The following is a 15,426-nucleotide window of genomic DNA, read 5'->3' on the forward strand; positions in this document are numbered from 1 at the left end:
CAGAATATATAATATTTAACCAACATCTGCATAACTTAATTTATTTTTCTTGCATCATTTATATCAAGAAATTATATCCATTTCTCTATCCCACCTCAGGTTGGGCACTGTAAAGAGGATTTGACCTGGTGTATATGCCTTCATTGCAGCCCCTTTCAAATCTAGCTTTCCCTTTGTGCAGCGAAATAAGTCACACAGAGGGCTGGTTTGTCCCTTGGCCATATCTAGGTTTGGGGGAGGCAGAAAGGAGTCTCCCTCACTTCACTCAGCTGCACTGAGCGTGATATGCAAGTGGGCTTCAAGCTGTCAGAAAGCTACTGCTCTTGCATTTCTGTTATTACTGTTCCCTCTGGGAGTGTATCAGACAGTGGGGCTGGGGAAGTATTGTGGAATCTCTTCGTAAAAGTGATGGTCTCGGAGGCAGGGCCGGCTCCAGGTTTTCTGCCGCCCCAAGCGGTGGGCGGGGGGGGGAAGCCAAGCGGCAGCACTTCAGCGGCAGCGCAATTGTGCCACTCCATTCTTCAGCGGCAGTTAGGCGGCGGGTCCTTCGCTCTCTTGTCCTCTTTGGCGGCGCTTCAGCAGCAGCTCAAAGAGGAAGAGAGGGACTGAGGGACCCGCCGCCAAATTCCCGCCGAAGACCTGGACGTGCTGCCCCAATAGCAGATGGCGTGATAGCCCTTTATATTGGCCACCGAAGGACCTGTTTCCTTAGCTGGTGCCTGCAGCTGTCGCTGCTCAGAGGGAACAGGAAAGGAGCAGAAGAGGATTGACCAAAGGCAAGGCCTCAGTGGGAGCAGAGATCTCTGCTTTTGGAGCTTAAGGGTTGAGAGCAGGAGAGACTTGGGAATCTGAAGATCAGAGAATCACCAGTGAGAGTGGTTCAACCCACATTAGTCTCACAGTATATCTAGAGTGGAAAAGACTTACTTAAGTTTTTATATTTTAAAATTGTTCCCTTTGCAGCAGGACAATTTAACTTAAACAGTTGGGGGGCGGGGAAAGGTGGGGAAAAAGCTTAAATAGCCAACATAAAATTACAACATTTTATTGAAAATCATCAAAAGGAAACCACAGAAGAGATGTCCCTGAACTGTAAGAGACTCAGTTTGGACATATGCAAATTCTTGTATGCAGTGTTGCTGTAGCTGTGTTGGTCCAAAGATATTAGAGAGACAAAGTTGGTGAAGTAATATGTTGGTCAAATAAAAGATATTATCTCACCCATCTTTTGCAAATTTTGCCAGAGAAGCTGTTAACAAGTTTTGACAATGTAGCCTAGACAGCTGTCACTTTTATGAAAGGATGAATGTAATTATGGGAATCTCAAACCCTAAATAAATCTGCCAGAGCTCCAAGAGAATTTCTCAGGTTCAAAATTTCCAAAATTAGTGATTTTAACTTATTTTTGAAATCTTTATTTCTTTCCAAATAACACAGGAAGTTTTTCAAGGCCTGTGGTGACAATTCAAGGCTCGGTTTTTACCTCCAAGCCCTGACCCCATTCTAGTCCATTAGATCTAAAAACTTCTATGCCTCTCCTTTTGTTTCCTTCAAATAGAGGGTTGCTGCTAAAAGTATCAGGTTCTCTCAGGTTGAGTTGTTACACTGAAAGCTTTTGTAAATAAATAAAAGCAAAAAGCCAGTGTGACTTATTATTTACCTGTGAGGACAATATAGCAACATGGCCCAAAAGAGAGTAAATATTTAAACACAAAAATTGGACATACATATGCATTTAAAAAAAATACTTAACAGGCAGTTCCTTTTTAAATGTGGAGAGTTAATGTTCTCATAAACATTAAAAGGATATAGGATGCTCTGCTCTAGATGCTTGTGATGTTATCTGGGATTTCAGTAAATCAGTAGGTCCCGGCATGTAGATAAAGGGGGAGACCGGTTTCAAATATCTTGTTTTAAAATATATTTGTAAATATATTTAGATCTGTAGAATTTTTGTAATGACTATGCTTTTCAATTCCATTATATAGTGCTATCATAGCTTTCCTACTCAGATTTGAACCTTAGCGTTCATAACCTGAGAAGCTACCATAAACTCCTCTAAGCTTAATTACCAGCTTAGATCTGATATCGCTGCCACCATCCAAAAATTCCAGTGTTTTGGCTCACTCTGGTCTCCCCAAAACCTTCCCTGGGGAACCCCCAAGACTCAGATGCCCTGAGTCTACAACAAAGGGAAATAACCCACTTCCCTTCCCCCTCTCTCTCCCACCCAGAATTTCCTCTCTGGGCTAACCTGAGAGTTACTGATGCAACCTCTTTACATCACAATACCAAGAAGCATGTCTCCTCTCTTCCACAAAGAGACAAACCCAAAGACAAGGAAACAGAAAAGATTCTATCTCTCTTCCCCCTTAGCTTCTTCCCGCCCTGGGACACTAGGAGAGTTAAACACAGAGAGCAGTTTCCCCCTCCCCCCTGTCTTTCCTTTCTCCCACCAATTTCCTGGTGGGTCAACTAGAAAAAAAAAATCAACAGGTCTTAAAAAGCAAAACTTTTAATAAAAAAAAAAAGAAAGAATAGAATAACAGTTCTCTGTAACCTAGATGGTAAGATACAGGGTTTTCAACTTATAGAAAATGAATAAACAATAGAAAAGGGATAAACAGCCTTATCCAAAAACAATACAATTTAAAGTACTTATAGCCAAATACACATAAAGACTCCACCAGCCAGATACACAGATGCAAATACAGCAAAACAATTTAAAAGACTATACTTTTGCTACCTTTGTACTTACAACTGGGAAACAGAAGATTAGAAGGACTGGAAATAGATCCTCTCATAGCTGAGAGAGCACAGAACAGACAAAGACCCAAGACCAAGAAACACCCACAAATTCCCTCCCTTAAGCTTTGAAAAATCCGGTTTCCTGATTGGTCCTCTTGTCAGGTGTTTGGTTCCCTTTGTTAACCCTTTACAGGTAAAAGAAACATTAACCCTTAGCTATCTGTTTATGACAAGTGCCTTTCATCTGGGCATCTCAAATTGCTTTATAAACCCTTGAATTTAGTCTCAAAATGCTCTGGGAGACAGGGATGTTTTATTATCCCCATTTTGCATTAAAAAACACAGATTATAAATCCAGCAGTGTGCCCTCCAGCATAAAACATGTCATGGGACTTTCCTTAATTAATTCCTGCTTGAATTAAAGCATATCTTTTATAAATACACCTAATCTTGATTTTTAAAATGTCTGAGATGGAGAATCCACGACAACCCTTAATAAGTTGTTCCAATGGTTAATTACCCTCACGCTTTAAAAATAAAATTGCATCTTATTTCAAGTCTAAATTTGTCAAGCTTCAACATTCTGCCACTGACAGGAACTTGAAATGGAGACAGGGACAGATTAAAGTCAACTGTTTCAAAAGTAACAACTGATTTTGAGTTTTTCCACTTTTGAATATCCAGCCTGAGATGTCTACAGCTCCCTTTATCTTCAGAGGGAGTTCCTGGGTGCTCAGGATTTCTGGAAAAGTTGGTGGAGGTGTCTTAAGTTGCTGCCATCAAAACTGAGGCATATAAAATCAATAGTTGCTTTTGAAAATGTTAGTCCAAGTTACTTGCACCAATATCACATGAAAAGTTAGTGGCAGAATGAGAGTAAAACCTAAGTCTCTGTAATCTCAGTCCTATATCTGAGCCATCCTTCAGTACTCAGATATTCTGCCTCTTATCTGAGGATGGTAATTAGGCTTTTGAAAGGTCGTGTCATTTAGAATTTACATTCTAAAACAAATATCACAAGAGTCATATGTAATTTTCTCTACTTTCAAGCTGTAAATCTCTCTGGAAGTGGACTCGTCCTTGCAGTTTTCATCGGTTGAATGCAACCTTGTTTCTTCTCTGCATTTTTTTTTGTTTGTTTCATCCGTAAGTACCTCTCATTTGCAAAATTCTCCATTCGCAAGAGACAAATTCTGTCCCTGGGACATTTCCAGATGTCAAAAATCATTGATGAGAAGTCTTAAAGCACAATCATTTTTTCCCCCATAATGGAAGCAAAATGGTAGGAAATGAGAAAAGGAAACCCCAGGTAATGCAACTGCATGGAAACCCATTTCTGCGTATTTAAGGGCAGTTGTTGTGTTAAGACATGGTATGCATCACTGCTGCCTCTTGACAGGTTCACCATGGAGAGAGACAAATTAAATTCTTTCATTTGCAGTTTTGAAGCTAAAAGTGTTTGACTGCTTCAGCCCCTGAATGGTGTTTAAGGAATAAAGGGAAAGGAGCAGGAAGTTCTAATTGGCAAATTACTCCTTGTTATTTAGTTTGGCTTCTAAGTTGGAGATTACGATAATGAGGAGCTTTGTGGGACTTGCCCTTGAACAGGACCAGGAGGCTTTTTGTTCAATTACTATTTAATGTGAAGATATTCAAGGAACATATTGTAGCATTTAAGCCATCACTTTTTATTAAACAAATATTTTATTGTAATGATTTTTAAATCTCTCTCCATGGATGCTTTTATGATGTAAAAATGTCTAAGCTAAGTGAAGTGTAGATTGCAAAGGAGGACTAAAAAGATCTTCTTGTTACTTAACATTTATCAAAGTGTGATTCATTTAGTGGCTGTAAGTACATAATTCACAGTTTAATAACCCCAATTGCTCTTTATGTACAATAACTTAAGATGTTCTAAAGTATTAAACTCTGAAAGAATTGTCCTATGAGATACCAAATGTCGTATATATTTAATAAGCATTTTTCACAGTAAAGCTCATGACTCCATTTACTAGTGTATTTTAAAACTGATTAAGCTTATTCTCACCATTTTTTTCAAATAAAAAAGATCCGGGTGACAACAGAAAGCTATATTACCACGAAGGGTGTGATCCTGCCAACATAAATATACATGCTAGCAATCCATGACTTACTCACCTACTTGCTTGGTTGGGCCCTAAATTTCTATTGCATTTGTCATTATGTATCATGCATTAAGGATACAAAAATTACATGAGCACATTTGTAATCTACAAAACCAATAAAAGAACTACATGCATTTTTACAGTGATGTATTGGGTGGTGGTTTACAAAAAATTCTTTTTATCCTCTAAATCAGTGATTCCCAAACTTGGGATGCCCGGGGGGGAGACGGAGAGGGGGGCAAGTGAGGCAATTTGCCTCAGGCCCCGGGTCCTACAGGGGCCCCCACAAGAACATAGTATTCTATAGTATTGCAGCTTTTTTTTTTATGGAAGGGGCCCCTGAAATTGCTTTGCCCCCTGAATCCTCCGGGCAGCCCTTGGGATGCCACTTGTGTAGGGAGAGCCCCTGGTGGGCCGGGCTGCTGGAAGCGGCGACTAGTACATCCCTTGGCCCGTGCCACTTCCAGCAGCCCCCATTGGCCTGGAGCAGCGAACTATGGCCAGTAGGAGCCGCAATAGGCCGCACCTGCGGTAAACAAACTGGCCCGACCCCCCAGGGGTTTTCCCTACACAAGCAGTGTCCCAAGTTTGGGAATCACTGCTCTACTCGTGGCATATTGTCAAAACTCGTACTTCCCTGAGAAATACAATGCAATAAATACAGCTTCTTCACTTTCCCTGTATTTGTATGTGAGATGCTTTTTTTTTTATTAGCGATTGTAATACTGTACAAATTGCCTAAGAGTCTTTTTTGATGTATAACTAGTACTTATCATAATTTAGTAGACATACTGCGCTTGGTACTTTACCATGCAAACAAAAGGTCTGAGGCTCTGATCTTTTAAACACATGACCAGGGCTATATTCTCTGCCTTGATGTGCTGAACTCATCATTTTAGACGTGATATCACAAACACAGTAACAAGCAGTAGGGAGCGGAAAGAATGAGGAAGGACAATGTCCAGCAATAAGATCACAAAGTTATTCAGCAGGAGGCACGTTCATGACTTGGTGATTTAAGAAAAAGGATTTAAAAAAAACACAATAATTATCATTTTCTCTCTTCTTCTGTGCATTATGGAAGAAGTTAGTTTTTAAAAGGGACTTGAGAAATGAAAGGGTAGTGGATTGGCAGACCAGAGTCAGCAGATTTTGATGTAATTAGATAAATGGATACATGAGCAGACTGAACAGAAAAAGTTAATATTTCCAGGAAGTATTTGCATTATGAGATATATATTCCTTTTCCCCCTCTCTCTGTTTCTTCCATACTTATATGTATTTGGCTTTCTTCACTCACTCTAACCCTTATCAATTTTTCAGTGAAAGGCCCTTTACCTGATATCGATAAGGTGATACAGACTGAACATTAGGTTATTTGTTTCACCTCTCTGAAGAGGAGTTGTATCGTCCTGGGTAACGGGTGGTTATTAGTCTTACAAAATAAACTGCCTTTGACTGTAGATACGGAGTATTTTTATTTTCAAACTTCTTGCATTGCAGACTATGGAGCTGGTACATTAGTTAATAGTTGTTAATAAACTATTCATCGGTAGTTATAAATTGAATGAGAGGAAGGATAGAAGTTGAATAAGAGGTTTTATGGTAAAGGCATTGAACTAAGAAGAACTGGGTTCAATTCTCAGATCTGTCACAGACTGTGTTTGATCTCGGCCAAGTTACTTACTTTCTCTGCTTCAGTTCCCCATCTATAAAATGGAAATAATACTTTTTTCTTCCACTCTTTCTGTCTTGTGTATTTAGAGTGCATGCTCTTCAGAACAGGAACTGTCTTTTAATACATATCTCTACAACCTGTCAATACGTTGTATCATCCACATAAGTTATTTTACAGGGCTGTCATTTCTTCCCGTGAAGTAAATGTATCCTTTTCTCTCCATCTCTGCTACCAAAACTTTGGTCTATACCTTATTCAGCCTTCTCCTTCCCATCACTGCATTCTAAATTTAAACGACATATTCCTTTTCTTATTTTTTGTAGTGAGAAAAAAAGTCCCCCAAATCCTTCTTCCATTTTACTCAGTTTATTGCTCCTATTGAGTTTGCCTGTACAGAGACTAAGTAAGGACCGCAGGCCTTAATCCAGAATGATTAGACTTTTGTGGACAAATCATTTTCTAAATGTGATAAAAAACCTAAAGCAAAAAGTATTAGATGGTGGCACCTTATGATACTGCATTATTTAAAAATAATAATAAAGTGGGCCCTGAGCTATCAAGAGTCACCCCACACAAGTACCTCTTCTCTTGCTTACATTTCTGCAGTTATACCTTTTTTAGTTGCAAACTCAAAATTATAAATCAAAACTAGAAAACTTTTCCTACCTCCCCAACATTTACATTAATTAAGAATGGCTAAAGAGACTGTTGGGGGAGGTTTAATTTGTTCAATAAATTTTCTTCTGAATTAGGCTCTTTCATGCCAAATTTTGGCCTAGAGCAAATATACTTAATGCCAATTTATAAACCTCTCAAAACAGGGATCTATAGTAGAAATACTGACAGATTCTGAACTATAGCAGTGCTGCTGGATGCTGTTCTCATACAGTCTGTTATTGTTTCAGTGTAAGTATAGGACCAGTGGATGATTCATAGCTCACTCTTCTGTCCAGAATAGAGAGCTGTTTCAGAGTGAACCCGTAGGCAGTTTAGTCCATGTTTTCTTTTGGTTAATCTGCCCCTAAAATAGAATAACGAATTCATTTAAAACGAAAAACAAATAACCCTAAACACACTGTGATAAGTTAGCACAGATGAGTTCTGGAAATACTATTGCATTCATATATATTTTTTTAAATATTTTAATATGCCATTTTAAACAAATATTTCAGTTTGGTGTATTCCATTCAATTTACATATATACGAATGCTGTGTCATCGGGAAAGTCCTTTGTTTTGTACATCATTAGCCAGACGGGGTCTGTTGTGTATTGGTTCCTACGAGAGAAAAAGTTGGTTCACCTCACCATGGAGCACTCCATTGCAAGTAAAATCAGTTAAAGAAGCCTTTGCTTTTGCTTTCACTGGAGACCTGAAGAGTATGTGGGTAGTCGACAACTCAGTTTACTTTGGCAGTTCACTATCTGAAATCCTGAAGTGTTGAGTATGCTCTACCGGTGGATAGCTATCATCACTTTCCCAAATGACACTATTTAAGGAAAGACAGAGAGTCAAAATAAAATTAAATTCTCCTGTTGCATATGCTCTTGAGTCATCTATCTGGTGGTGTGAAATTTCTAAATCACTTTCATTGTTACATTTGCTACTGACTCAGTGGATGGCAAAATAAATTACATATTTTTTATTAGGGATGCTTTAGGCACATTTTAAAAACAGTGCTTTCAGATAATACTTCATTATTTGGTAAATATATGGGGTGCCATAGTGCTCAGTGAATTTAGTGAAACTTCTTTCCCATATTCTTAAATTTGCATACAATTTTTGCTAAAGGAAAAATATTAACAAATCAAAAAGATTAAGAGGTGACTTGATTATGGAGAGAAAAGCATAAGAACCACCAATGGGTGGAAATTAAAGCCAGACAAATTCAAATGAAAAATAAGGCTCACATTTTTAACAGTGTGTGTGATTAACCATTGTGATAAACTACCAAGAGAAGAGGTGGATTTTTCATCTCTTCATGGTGTCTTCAAGTCAAAACTGGATGCTTTTCTGGAAGGTATCCTTTAGTTCAGTGTTTCTCAAACTGGGGTTACCACTTGTGTAGGGAAAGCCCCTGGTGGGCCGGGCCGGTTTGTTTACCTGCCGTGTCTGCGAGTCCGGCCGATCGCTGCTCCCACTGGCCGTGGTTTGCTGCTCAGGCCAATTGGAGCTGCTGGAAGCGGCATGGAATGAGGGACTTACTGTCTGCCACTTCCAGAGGCCCCCATTGACCTGAAGCAGCGAACCACAGCCAGTGGGAGCCGTGATTGGCCAAACCTGCGGATGGGGCAGGTAAATAAACCGGTCCAGCCTGCCAGGGGCTTTTTCTACACAAGCGGTGACCCCAGTTTGAGAAACACAAGTTATTGGGCTCAGTACAGAAGCAACTGGGTGAATTTCTCTGCTGGCCTGTGTTATACAGGAGATGAGACAAGATGATCAGCTGGTCCCTTCTGGCCTTAAAATCAATGGAAAAACTCACTGCACCAACTCTGCCTTGGACCCATAACTCTACTGAGTCCATTTTCTAATGTAATGTCTTCCCAATCCATATTGTAAGATGTTCCATGCAAACAATATATTAGCATACATCTTTAAAATTATATCAAAGTAATTGTTCTGTGCAGTAATTTATTAATTCTTGGGCATTGTAGTTGATAGCCTGGAATGTATTGCTTGTTTGTCAGATTGCAGAGGTGAAAGCATAGAGGAAAAAACATTAACAATCTTAAAATAATAAAAATGTAATTAAGATCATCTTGTTAACTGAAATCTGTTTACCCCCCCCCCCCAAAAAAAAACAACAACAACCTCCCCCAAAGGGGAGATTATGCCGGGCCATTGGATATGTGCACAGTAGGTGGTGGGGATTGTGTAAGGGGTCTTCCTACCTATGCTTGTGCAATTTGTATAGGATCTTGGCAGAATTTCAGCACCTATGCTTAGGAAAAAATGTAGCTACTGGTGCATCCTTACTGCTCTTGGGGCACTCAGCACTTAACGTGGGTGTGGCAAGGATGCACAGATGCTATATGACTGGGAGATATTCTACATAGCCCAAATAAAATGCCTTGCAGTAATTTCCTGGTTCAGTGCAATTGCACATACAACCTGCAAAATCAAGCCCCAAAATCATAACCTGTTTGTGACAGATACAGTTTTTGGTACCCTACAAAAAAAATGAGTTTTGAATGAAAGCATCACATTTAAGGACCAAGTTAGTCTCAGCTCTTAAAAAAACTACTTTTTCTGATTTAATCAGTGGAGCTCAGATGAGCTCTGTGTTCCTCTATGAATTGTGTTACTAGCTGCATAAAAATCTGGGGAGGTTTACACCTCTGTATAATTTTAATACTTTCCTTATACTTTTTGTCTGTAGAGCCAATGGACTTGAAAATTCAATAGAAGATGCATCACATGAATAGCATGCAGTTATATTGCTAGCAAAATTGTGCTAAGCAGTCAAGGTACAGCTTGGTATTAAGGAAAATTACTCTTTGCCTGTCTGCAGGGTTAGCAAAATGGTATAATTATGATTCTGTATTCTCCAGCACTGACTCCCTGTGCTGCAATGTCTATTTCTTCAACAGTGAGGAATCTGAAAAGTAACTAGGAAGTCTTGCTATAGCAGCACACAGGCATTTTACTGTTATTTTATGTTTATATATACATAGACGCACACTAACAAATGTTATGTGAAAGGAACATGATGCTTGCATAGCAAATCTTTCAGAAGATATAATAGTCAATACTCTTTCAGATAGTTGAGTGAAATTCTGCAGCCAAAACTTTTCAGTGAAAACCACAGATTCACTGACATTGAAACATTTCATGAATTCATGTTGATTTCTCTGAGTTGTTCTTTGTGTGTGTGGGGGGGAAGTTGAAACATTTCATTTTAAAATTTTCAAAACAAAATGTTTTGGGGTTTTTTTGTCTTGAAACAATTTTTCATTTCAGAATTTCCTTTTGTTTGAAATTCAAAAATCTTTTAAAAGGTTGGTTTTGGTCAAACTAAAACAAAATTTTATTTAACTTTTCAATTTGCTGAAAATTTTTCACAATTTTTATTTTGGATCCAGACCAAAACAGATTTTTTTTTAAATTGATAATGATCTGAAAAATCTGCTAGTCACCTAGCTCTAGGTTTTATTCCTGGGTTAAGTTATGGCTCACGTTGTACTGTGATAGACCGGAAGAACTCCGTGCCAGACATTGCGTAAATGGCTCTCACATGCTGGTAAGGCATAGCTCAAAGGCGGGGGTGGTACAGACCTCTTTGGCTCCCAAGGAGAGCACTGGGAGACTTTCTGCAGCTGGGAGGTCACTATGGCCATGCAAGTGAAGGGCACTCACTACTGTACTCCTTTATGGGATGCAACATGCTCCCCCTTGTGCAGTTGCCAGCTCTGTGTGCTGTCGTGAAGGGCAGAGCTATGACCCCACCTTGTATCTGTATCTCTCCATCCTCTTTGGGTGGGGTGCCATGTGCCCCTGAAGGAGTAGGGATGAACCAGTGCCTGTGTGCCCCTGAGTGCAAGGCTCATTATGCCTCTCCTTCCTCCATTCTCCACGTGCATATACTGCATAAAAGGGCAAGGGAGAATATGGCTGAGTGATTTTCATTGTCTTGCTTTCCAAGATGTCTGGGTGAGGGATTTTTCCCTCCTCCTTCGCCACCCTCCCTGTATGTACCAAACCATTGCTTCATTACGCTTACTCTTAAAAAGTGCATCATATTCACAGTTTGAATTTGTCTAGCTTCAACTTCCAGCCACTGTGTCATGTTATACTTTTTGTCTGCTAGATTGAAGAGCCCATTATCAAATATTTGTTCCCTGTTTAGGTACTTAGAGACTGTAATCAAGTCACCCCCAGGCCTCTGCTTTGTTAAACTAAATAGATTGAGCTTCTTGAATCTGTAACAATAAGGCAAGTTTTCTAATCTTTTAACCATTTTCATGGCTCTTCTCTGAACCTTCTGCAGTTTTTCAATTTTCTTCTTGAATTGTGGGCATTTGGACACGGTATTCCAGCAGTATTCACACCAGTGCCAAATACAGAGGTAAAATAACCTCTCCTTTGTTTTTCAGTTACTAGGAAAGCCTAACCCCAAGAAGGGAAGAGTTCAAGAGTTTTGATACTAATGCAAAGATCTATATGATCTGTTGAGACTGTTCATAGCTGACAATTGTGGAGGAAAGTTGGTACATCCAAATGATATTGCCCGACAATCAGAGTGAGATTCTCAAAAGATCTCAACATGGACCTGACTCTGTTCCCATTGAAGTCAATGTGCAGCATTGATCAAAATCTTCTCCCACTGAAGTCAATGACACCTTACAATTGGCTTCAATGGGAGCAGAGTTTGGCCAACCTTAAGTGCTTTCTAAATCCCATCCATAATGAAGAATCTAGGCTGTGATTTTGAAAGTAGTCAAAGGAAATTAGGTGCCCAAATCCTAATCAATGTCAATGGGATTTAGGTCTCTGACTCTTAGGATCTTTTGAAAATCCCAGCCTTAGCCTTGTTGTATACTAGAGAGTGGCAACTTTCTTCTGGATTTTTTTGCAAATTCAGGAGCTTTAAATCATCCTTTGAAACAGCTTCTGTATGAAAACCAGTGATTATTAAAATGAATTTGTTTCAGACCAATAATCCATGTTTCAGAATTGGTTATTTATAGTTTTTTGTTTTTAATTGGAAAGAATTTTAGAGTGTTATCTATTGCACATATCTGCAGATGGAAACTCTCTTTTATAGTCTTTAGCAGACTGTGTATTATGGAGCTATTCCAATAGTATTAAATCCGACTGATTTCTGTGGAACTACTATTGTCATAGTACCATAATTGTGTAGTGTTTAAATAGTCTTAATATACAGAGGAGGTAATGACATTGACTAGAGCAGTTACAGTGTATTAGTTAGTGAGCACGTACTAAATGTTCCATTTCAGTCTCTCTTGCAGTTCAAAGATTTAAGTTGTTCTGAGTGTCATTGGCTCCCACTGGTGCTAACATGCAAAAATGTGGATTGAAAAGGAGATGCATACAAGCAAGCAACTACATTAACTAAACAGTTTAAAGAAAAAACAAAAAACTGCAGTGAAGGAAGGGTGAAGTGATAGTGGCAACTGATTCATATCACTAAGGCACAATCTGGTCTAATTTTAAATTTGGTAAAACTTGGAGCTTAAATGCTGGAGCTAAATTTGTGATATGCTATCAAAATCAAGTGTATTCCACATTAGAAACCTGATGCTGCATTCCTCATGCTCTCAAATATTTAATTGACTTCGAAGACTTCACAAGAAATGCAGGAACTGGCCCTGAGGCCAGGTCTACACTGCGACTTTAAATCGGTTTAATGGCCGATATACCGATTTAACGCTGTATCCGTTCACACGACGTCGTCATTAATATCGAGTTAAGCGATTTTGCTACTGGCCAGAACGGGGGGATGGGAGGAGGAGATGCGACGAGTTTTCAGCATCTGGCAAGCAGGATTCTTCCTGCTACCAGCAACGCGCGCTGCGGGGTGCATGTAGGGTGATCACTAGCAGCGATCGTATACGATAGGAGCCATGCGCTGTTGGTGGATGTGAAAGAGGGGGGTTTTGGGCTCTGCAGGTTCCTCTTAACAGGGAGCAAGGCATCCTATAGATCACTGTGTATATGAACGGCGGAGAAGTCAAAATTTTAAAGCCTCACTTACCATCGCCGCGTGGACGTACAGTTGGCCGTACCTGCGTCTGTGTGTGTGCCACACAATCACATCAGACACTGAATAAAACGATACAAAATGCGACCTTTATAGAGATCACATGTTGCTCTGTAAGGTGGATAGTGTTCTATGTAAAGAGTACTATCATTGCTCTGTAAAAGGTATCTTTCCACATACTTTCACCATGGTTTGCCTTCCCATGCAGCTGCACATTTCTCTGAAGTCCCTATGCCATCACGAGGGCGTGCTCTGATACGGCGGAGGAAGAAGAAGACGCGAGATGAAATGTTCACAAGAATTATTGAAGTAACACGCAATAGAGGGATAAACAGAATGATTGGAAGGATGTGGTAGCAAGTACAGGAAAGATGCCAGTGAACGATCTGAGAGGGTTAGGCAGGAAGACAGCGTTGGAGAGATGCAACGCTGGATCTGCTGCGTTCTCAACTGAAATCCTCCAACGCATGGTGCATCTTCAGGAAGAGCAGCATAGTTAGCAGAGTGCCGCTGCAGCCCCTGTATAACCTCCTGCAAGCCCACGTCCCATATCTCCCTCACCCGACGTGTAAGAACGCGTGGGGGAAGGCTTTCTGCACCCGCCTACTCTCCACACCCCTGCAGAGTTCAAGGAAAAAGGCTGTAATTACGTCTACCTTCAAAGCCTTTCCTTCCCCCTCTCCAAAGCACAGCAGCCAGGGACACCTTCCTAATTTCTCTGCCTTTTTTATAGTTCCTTTGTAATACAGATATTACATCGAAAGGGGAGGGTGTGGTTGCTTACAGGGAAATCTAGTAAGGAAAACTCATGAATTTTAACAGATGCATAATTACTTTTAATGAAATAATAGGATTTTTTAACGATAAAATGTTCCTGCCAACCTGTAAATGAAAAAGGAGAGTGGGTTGCTTACAACTGATAAGTCCATCAAGTGCGGAGGGTTCATCAAGGGAAAGCCAACAGAGTCACACCGTATCTGGGCGTGCTGAAACTCGTTTTCAATGCGTCTCTGATGCGCATGCCTCCAGGTGTGCTCTTCTAATCGCCCTGGTCTCTGGCTGCTCGTACTCAGCGCCAGGTGATTTGCTCAGCCTCCACCAGCCATTAAATGTCTCCCTTAGTCTCACAAGTTGTGGAGCACACAGCAAGCAGCAATATGCAAGGCGGGACATTGGTTTGGCTGAGGTCTGAGCGAGTAAGTAATGATCTCCAGCGACCTCTTAAACGGCCAAATGCACATTCTACCACCATCCTGCACTTGCTCAGCCTGTAGTTAACAGCTCCTGACCACTGTCCAGGCTGCCAGTGTATGGCTTCATGAAGCCATGGCATCAAGGGGTAGGCTGGGTCCCCCAGGATAACTATGGCATTTGAACATTCCCAACGGTTATTTTTCTGGTCTGGGAAGTAATTCCCTTTGCTGTAGCCGTTTAAACAGACTAGTGCTCCTGAAGACGCGAGCGTCATGAAACCCTTCTGGCATCCACGTGGATGTTGGTGAAACGTCCCTTGTTGGTCCACGAGTGCTTGCAGCACCATTGAAAGTACCCCTTGCCGGTTTACGACTGGGGCCTGGTGTTCTGGGGCCAAGATAGGGATATGGGTTCCATCTATGGCCCCACCACAGTTCGGAAAACCCATTGCAGCCAAAGCCATCCACTATGACCTGCACTTTTCAGAGTCACACTTTCGTAGCAGCAGCCTTAACGATTGCTGTGGCTACTTGCAATCACTGCAGCCCCCACAGTAGATTTGCCCACTCCCAATTGTTTCCGACTGACCGGTAGCTGTCTGGCGTTGCAAGCTTCCAGAGGGCTATTGCCACTCGTTCTCCACTGTGAGGGCTGCTCTCATGTTTGTATTACGGCGTTTCAGGGCAGGGGAAAGCATGTTCACAAAGTTCTAAGAAAGTGCTCTTACGCATGCGAAAGTTTCGCAGCCACTGCGAATCGTCCCACACCGTCAAAACAATGCGGTCCCACCAGTCTGTGCTGTTTCCCATGCCCAAATTCGGCATTCAATGGGTAGAAGATGCCCCGTTAATAGCAGTAGCTCCAAAACGCTGGGGCCAGCGGTTTATGGAGATTCTGCTCCATCTCGTCATCGCTGTCCTCCGCCTCAGCAATAGTTGC

General features: G+C 40.8%; 1 long non-coding RNA gene across 2 annotated transcripts in view; it reads left to right on the forward strand.

The window, feature by feature from the left end:
* Positions 1-15,426, forward strand: part of LOC142046925 (uncharacterized) — a 236,374-nt gene that overhangs the window by 156,182 nt on the left and 64,766 nt on the right. The window lies entirely within an intron of this gene.

This window comes from Chelonoidis abingdonii, chromosome 5, assembly GCF_003597395.2.
Source record: "Chelonoidis abingdonii isolate Lonesome George chromosome 5, CheloAbing_2.0, whole genome shotgun sequence".
NCBI lineage: Eukaryota > Metazoa > Chordata > Testudines > Testudinidae > Chelonoidis > Chelonoidis abingdonii.